Source organism: Moschus berezovskii, chromosome 21, assembly GCF_049115385.1.
Source record: "Moschus berezovskii isolate FMDL1 chromosome 21, NW_MosBer_1.0, whole genome shotgun sequence".
NCBI classification, from domain to species: Eukaryota; Metazoa; Chordata; class Mammalia; order Artiodactyla; family Moschidae; genus Moschus; species Moschus berezovskii.
In genome coordinates this window covers 24,458,759-24,467,124 of record NC_142480.1, presented here as the reverse complement: position 1 = coordinate 24,467,124, position 8,366 = coordinate 24,458,759, and positions in this window count along the sequence as shown.

The following is an 8,366-nucleotide window of genomic DNA, read 5'->3' as shown; positions in this document are numbered from 1 at the left end:
ATGCTAAGGTTAAATAAATATATTCTGACCATCAATAATCACAAAATACAAGAAACAAGTCCTAACAGCTAACATGGTAATGGCACTTCGACTGAAACCGTGAGTGATCCTAGAATGATTGTTAACCTTCACTTATTTTACATTCTGGAAAATCCAGCTAATACGTACATTTCTCTGCTTCCCTGTCTCAGGGGCTTCTCTGAAGCCAGGAAACCCTGTTCATTGTGTGCAAGCCTAACACACCAGAACTTGTATAAAGAATATCTGCCGAAACTGGTGAGTCAATGTCTAAGTTCTTGTGGGGCATTTCTGGAATGGGCCATGGTGGTTTAGTTGCTAAGTGGTGTCCGACTGTGCAATCCCATGGACTGTAGCCCGCCAGGCTCCTCTGTCCATGGTATTTCCCAGGGACTTTCACAGCATCTTCTTTTAGGATTTGAAATAGCTCAACTGGAATTCCATCACCTCCACTAGCTTTGTTCTTAGTGATGCTTCCTAAGACCCACTTGACTTTGCATTCCAGGATGTGTGGCTCTAGTCCAGTGATCACACCATCATGGTTATCTGGGTCATGAATATCTTTTTAGTATAGTTCTGTGTATTCTTGCCACCTCTTCTTAATATCTTCTGTTCCTGTTAGGTCCATACCATTTCTGTCCTTTATTGAGCCCATCTTTGCATGAAATGTTCCCTTGATATCTCTAATTTTCTTGAAGAGATCTCTAGTCTCCCATTCTGTTGTTTTCCTCTGTTTCTTTGCATTGATCGCTGAGGAAGGCTTTCTTATCTCTCCTTGCTATTCTTTGTAACTCTGCATTCAAATAGGTATATCTTTCCTTTTCTCCTTTGCCTTTAGCATCTCTTCTTTTCTCAGCTATTTGTAAGGCCTCCTCATTTTGCCTTTTTGCATTTCTTTTTCTTCAGGATGTCTTGATCACTGCCTTCTGTACAATGTCACAAACCTCTGTCCATAGTTCATCAGGCACTCTGTCTATCAGATCTAATCCCTAATCTACTTGTCACTTCCACTGGGTAATCGTAAGAGATTTGATTTAGGTCATACTTGAATGATCTAGTGGTTTTCCCAACTTTCTTCAATTTAAGTCTGAATTTGGCAATAAGGAGTTCATGATCTGAGCCACAGTCAGCTCCCGGTCTTGTTTTTGCTGACTGTATAGAGCTTCTCCATCTTTGGCTGCAAAGAATATAATCAGTCTAATTTCGGTGTTGACTATCTGGTGATGTCCATGTGTAGAGTCTTCTCTTGTGTTGTTGGAAGAGGGTGTTTGCTATGACAAGTGCGCTCTCTTGGCAAAACTCTATTAGCCTTTGCCGTGCTTCATTCCGTGCTCCAAGGCCAAATTTGCCTGTTCCTCCAGGTGTTTCTTGACTTCCTACTTTTGCATTCCAGTCCTCTATAATTAAAAAGGTCATCTTTTTTAGGTGTTAGTTCCAGAAGGTCTTCATAGAACCATTCAACTTCAACTTCTTCAGCATTACTGGTCGTGGCACAGACTTGGATTACTGTGATATTGAATGGTTTGCCTTGGAAATGAACAGATCATTTTTTCGTTTTTGAGATTGCATCCAAGTATTGCATTTCAAACTCTTTTTTGACTATGAGAGCTACTCCGTTTCTTTTAAGAGATTCTTGCCCACAGTAGTAGATGTAATGGACATCTGAGTTAAATTCACCCATTCCAGTCCATTTTAGTTCACTGATTCCTAAAATGTGGATGTTCACTCTTGCCATCTCCTGTTTGACCACTTCCAATTTGCCTTGATTCATGGACCTAACATTCCAGGTTCCTATGCAATATTGCTCTATTTACAGCATCAGACTTTTACTTCCATCACCTGTCACATCCACAATTGGGTAGTGTTTTTGCTTTGGTTCCATATCTTCCCTCTTTCTGGAGTTATTTCTCCACTTATCTCCAGTAGCATATTGGGCACCTACCGACCTGGGGAGTTCATTTTTCAGTGTCCTATCTTTTTGCCTTTTCACAGGGTTCTCAAGGCAAGAATACTGAAGTGGTTTGCCATTCCCTCCTCCAGTGGACCACGTTTTGTCGTAACTCTCCACCGTGACCCATCCGTCTTGGGTGGCCCTACACCACATGGCTCATAGTTTCATTTAGTTAGACAAGGCTGTGGTCCATGTGATCAGATTGGTTAGTTTTCTGTGATTGTGGTTTTCAGTCTGTCTGCCCTCTGATAGAGAAAGATAACAGGCTTATGGAAGCTTCCTGATGGGAGAGACTGACTGAGGGGGAAAGGTCTTGTTCTGATGGGCGGGGCCATGCTCAGTAAACCTTTAATCCAATTTTCTGTTGATGGGTGGGCCTGTGTTCCTTCCCTCTTTGACCTGAGGCCAAACTATGGTGGAGGTAATGATGATAATGGCGACCTCCTTCAGACTGTCCCATGCACGCACTCCTGCACTCAGTGCCCCCAACCCTGGAGCAGACCACCGCTGAACCACGCCTCCACTGGAGACTCTTGAGCACTCATGGACAATTCTGGGTCAGTCTCCTGTGGGGTCACTGCTCCTTTCTCCAGGGTCCTGGTGCACACAAGATTCTGTTTGTGCCCTCCAAGAGTGTTTCCCAGTCTTGTTTAAGTTCTGGCGCCTCTGTTGTGGGTAAATGGCAATCTACTCCAAGAGGGCTTATGCCGTACCCAGGTCTGCTGCACCCAGAGCCCCTGCCCCTGTGGCAGTCCACTGCTGACCTGTACCTCCACAGGAGACACTCACACACAGTTCTGGTTCAGTCTCTGTGGGATATCTGGGTCCTGGTGAGCACAAGGTTTGTTTGAGCCCTCTGAGCATCTGTGGTGGGTATGGGTTTGATTCTAAACGCAATTTTGTTTAGAATCATTTCACGATTTCCATATGCCAGCAAATTTGGAAAACTCAGCAGTAGCCACAGGACTGGAAAAGGTCAGTTTTCATCCCAATCCCAAAGAAAGGCAATACCAATGAATGCTCACACTACCGCACAATTGCACTCATCTCACACGCTAGCAAAGTAATGCTCAAAATTCTCCAAGCTAGGCTCCAACGGTACATGAACTGTGAACTTCCAGATGTTCAAACTGGATTTAGAAAAGGCAGAGGAACCAGAGATCAAATTGCCAACATCCGTTGGATCATTGAAGAAGCAAGAGAGTTCCAGAGAAACATCTAATTTTGCTTTATTGACTGTGCCAATGCCTTTGACTGTGGATCCACTGGAGAATAGCGATCACTGGAGAAAGAATACTTTCTGAAAATGGCGCTCTGCAACGATTCTATATCACATGCAAAACCATGGATCTATTAATAGATACAGACCATCACCTAGCACAGTTAACTTACACTGGATCATTAATTTAAACTTCACTTAATGTGAAACACCAAACTGTAAAACTTCTAGACAATAACATAAAATCTAGGTGACCTTGGGTTTGGCAATGAGCTTTTAGATAAAACACCAAAAGCACAATCCATGAAAGAAAAAATTGATAGACTTTTAAAATTGAAAACTTCTATGAAGACACTTAAGAGAATAAAAAGAAAAGGCCAGACTGGAACACACATGTGTTTGGTATCCAAAGCATACCAAGTACTGGTATCCAAAATATATTAAGAATTCTTTGTATGTGTGTACATATTACTTACAAAGAATTCTCAAAGCTCAACAATAAGCAAACAGACACCCAATTTAAAAGTTCACAAAAGATCCTAACAAATACCTCACTGAAGAAATACAGATAGTAAAGAAGCATGTGAAATACACCCAACATCCTGTGTCCTCAGGAATTTCACATTAAAACAATGAGATACCACACCACACATCTTTTAAAATGGAAAACTTTTTTAAAATCAACAATACTAACTGTTAGTGAGGCTTCAGAGCATCAGTAAGAATATAAGAGCAATACAGAGCAGTAAGCAGTAAGAATTCTGGTAAGAATGCAAAGTGCAACAACTTTGGGAGACAGTACAGCAGTTCCTTACAAAGGTAACCACACTCTTACTATAACATCCAGCTAGGCCCACCCACACAAAAGCTTGCACACAAATGTTTACAGCAGATTTATGCATAATTGGCCCCAAACTGGAAGCAACCAAGGTAATCTTCATTCAGTTCAGTCGCTCAGTCATGTCCGACTCTTTGCGACCCCATGAATCACAGCAAGCCAGGTCTCCCTGTCCATCACTGACTCCTGGAGTTCACCCAAACTCAAGTGCATCGAGTCGGTGATGCCATCCAGCCATCTCATTCTCTGTCGTCCCCTTCTCCTCCTGCCCCCAATCCTTCCCAACATCAGGGTCTTTTCCAATGAGTCAACTCTTCGCATGAGGTGCCCAAAGTATTGGAGTCTCAGCCTCAGCATCAGTCCTTCCAATGAACACCCAGGACTGGTCTCCTTTAGGATGGACTGGTTGGATCTCCTTGCAGTCCAAGGGATTCTCAAGAGTCTTCTCCAACACCACAGTTCAGAAGCATCAATTCTTCAGCAATCAGCTTTCTTCACAGTCCAACTCTCACATCCATACATGACCATTGGAAAAACCATAGCCTTGACTAGACGGACCTTGGTTGGCAAAGTAATGTCTCTGCTTTTTAATATGCTATCTAGGTTGGTCATAACTTTCCTTCCAAGGAGTAAGTGTCTTTTAATTTCATGGCTGCAATCACCATCTGCAGTGATTTAGTGAATGGAAAACAAACTGGTACACCCAGACAATGGAATATTATTCATTGGTAACAAGAAAATGAGCTATCAAGCCACAAAAGACATGGAGGAAACTTAGATGCATCTTGTAAGTGAAAGAATCCAGTCTGGAAAAGCTACATAGTGTATGATTTCAACTGTAAGACATCCTGAAAAAGACAAAACTATATATAGACAGTAAAAAGACCAGTAGCTGCCAGGAGTTTGAAAGGGGTATGTGGGAGAATAGGGGAGAGTGGGGAGCAAAGACGTGGAGAACAGGTTTAGGGCAGTGAAACTATTATTTGATACTGTAATGGTGGATACGGGACATTATGCAGTTTCAAAACCCATAGAAATGTACAACACAAGGAATTCCCTGGCAATCCAGTGGTTAGGATTCGGAGCTTTCACTGCCATAGCCTGGGTTCAATCCCTGGTCTGGGAACTAAGATCCTGCAAGCCAGGTGGCTCCACCAAAAAATAAATATAAAAAAAGAAACGTACAACACAGTGTTAAACCTAACTTTAAGTACGGACTTTAGTTCATGATAATATATCAATATTAGTCCATTAATTGTAACAAATACACCACACTAATGCAAGATATTGATAATAGGGAAAACGTGTATGTGGGAAGCTGGATGTTAATGGGAACTCAGTAAAATTACCACTAGATTTTTCTGTAAATCTAAAACTTTCTAAAAAATAAATCTTACTAATTTTTTAAATATAAAATGTTCATAAATTTTAACAAATTTATACATAATTTCTGGTTATAAATAATTTCTCACTTATTTTTAATGTATTTTCAAAATGTTTTCCAGTGGATTAGTTATTACTCATAGAATCAGACAAAAATTAAGCCCTGAATTCTAAAACCCTATACTGAAAAGCACAATTTTTTTTTTTAACTTGATTGAAGTTTCAGTCCTACTAAGAGCAAACAGGCCTAACTTTTCCCAGTATAATACCAAAAGTGAAGGTATGGCTATTCATACCCATTTTTGAAGTGTTCACACATCCTAGCATATTACCCAGAGAAGAGCGTTGCTCAGCTGGTCATGTGCTGGTCAAGACTCCCCGTGCGAACCCTGTGTATGACACTGGCTTTTCTCAGTTCCAGACCACAGGAAAGCCCTAACCCAGGTGGCCCAAACTCGGCACATGCATGAAGTGTATTCCCATTCCCCCGGGCAAAACTGTGAGCACTTCTGGAAACAGAGTCCCCAGAATTCCCTGGTGCACATTCTCACCTTGCTCACTTGTCCATCTGACTGACCCCAGCTTGAGTGACCCTTCCTTTAAAACCAAGAGAGGACCCTGCCTCTCTTGGTTTTAAAGCACACCATCAGGTGGGTGTTGGTGCTTGCTTCTGACTCAAAAAGAACCTCCAAGGTAACGATAAGCACGATTTGCTCAGTGATACCCCTACACAAGAAGGAAATCACTGAGCTCGGTGTGGTTTGAAATTCTCTGTAATACCACTTTCCTATGCCCACATCCCATGAGAGTAAGCAATGAAGACTTTTAAACTGAAATGTGCTAGATTGACTGTTCTTAGCCAGAATTTCACATCAGAACCACCAGAGGAACTTTCTCCAAGTGTACAAGCCTGGCCCCCTGCCTTGATCACTCACATCACAGAGGGTTCCCAGGAGGCTGCTTTGGGCATGTGTTTTTTGAGGACGCTCCCCAGTCAGGTCTGGTGTTTGCTAATCATTAGGAAACACTGTGAGGGGTAACTGCAGGCCGCCTGGTCATACATAGTCAAGCGTGTTTGGGGTTCATTGCTCTTTACCCCTCTTTCGGTCAGTGGGCAGCTTACTAGTGTGCTGAGGAGGCAAGCAGGTTTCCAGGAACTGACCCATATGCCTTAGGTTCTTGTCATCTGTGCCTTTGCTGATCTCATCCTTGACTCCTAAAGCCAGTCAGGGGACAAAAAAATGCAAATATTCAACAATAATCAACCTCTCTGGGCAGCCCAGCTTGTGGCAACCTCAGCCTGGGGGCCCCTTACAAAGGCTCCAAGCAGCTCCAGCAGGTCTTTCTGCAGACCACCCCCTCCCATGAAATATTAGGGCTCCTCCAGATCCAGGGGGACATGGAGGGGACACAGGGGAAAGTGCTTGCAGGAGAAGGGAACATGCCATTGTCTCAGAAGGCAAGTGGTGTTACCAAAATTTTGATGATGTTGTTGATGCTTCCTTTGAGCAGCTACCACAAGATTGTCTGCCTGACAGACATCAACAGCTAACCTTATTTCAGGAGTTGACCTGCAAACCTCAGAGTTAATCCAATCATTTAGGTTTTTACCGAGAACTGCAGTGATTCATCCTCCACTGGGTACTCCTGGAATGAGGGTGAAAAGGAGAAGCAGAAGAAGAACAAGACAGAACTGGTTTCCCTGGTCAGAGCAGGGATGAACCGGGGCAGCCCCATCTAAGACTCTCAGAGTGCCCACCTGAGCTTGGGTTTTCCAGAGATAGAAGCTGAGAACAGCACCTTGGTTATCAACTGGATCTAGCTGGTTAGTTGGTGACCCCCGTCAGAGCCATGTTTGCCCTGGTCGTATAACTGGAGTAACTCTCCTTAGGCAGACTCCAGGGGCCTGACAGACACTGGGGAGCTTCATAAGTTCTTGCCAAGACTGAAGGCAAAAAAGCTGAAGATAGCCATGCTGGTGTTCCTTAAGTAATATAGGTCAAGCTCTAAGTTTCGGATGGACTCATCAGACAATCCCATGGATGGAGGAGACTGGTAGGCTGCAGTCCATGGGGTCGTTAGGAGTCAGACACAACTGAGTGACTTCACTTTCACTTTTCATTTTCATGCATTAGAGAAGGAAATGGCAACCCACTCCAGTGTTCTTGCCTGGAGAATCCCAGGGATGGGGGAGCCTGGTGGGCTGCCGTCTATGGGGTCGCACAGAGTCGGACACGGCTGAAGCGACTTAGCAGCAGCAGCGGCAGCATCAGACAAAATCACTTCCCACTGCAAAAATACTCATCTATCCTGACAGAATGGGTGGAGAGACTCTCTGTTGCAGGGTGACCTGGAGAAGGCCACCAGCTTCTTTGTGCCTCTGTGTCCAGCAGCCTCCTGAGAAAATGAGCTCCGAGAGGGACCGGGGGAGGAGTGCTGTCTTGCAAGGGCCATGGGATTGTACCATCTCCTGTCAATGCAAGGAAAGTCCCCTTAGTTCTTACTGATCACCAAAAATGTGGGGCCTCCAAGTCAGACCCTGCCTTGAGGCCTGGGGACATGACGATGAACAAGGCCACATGAGCTAAGCCTCTCCGGGGACTAAGAATTTTGGCCCTTGTAGCTCTTGCAGAGTGTCTCCTCCAAGTGAGCTGAGAGAGATTTGTGTCAGCTTCACTTCCTGTCTGCATCTAGCAGGACAGGGGGTTGCTCCCCTTCACAGAAGCAGATTGGGCACGGAGGTCTCTTGTGTAAAATCAGGCTCCAGGCCCCCTCCTAGACAAGCTCTGCAAGAGGCATCCCCGGGGACCAGTGGCCACCTGCCCAGGACGAGCGAGCAGATGCCTCTAAAAACTCCGACTGTCACAAGCATAGTACACATTTCCTTCCACATACTATGTGGAGATCCCTTCTGGGATGGCTTTTCTTTTCTCCTCTGTCTTTTTAAAAAACAAAAC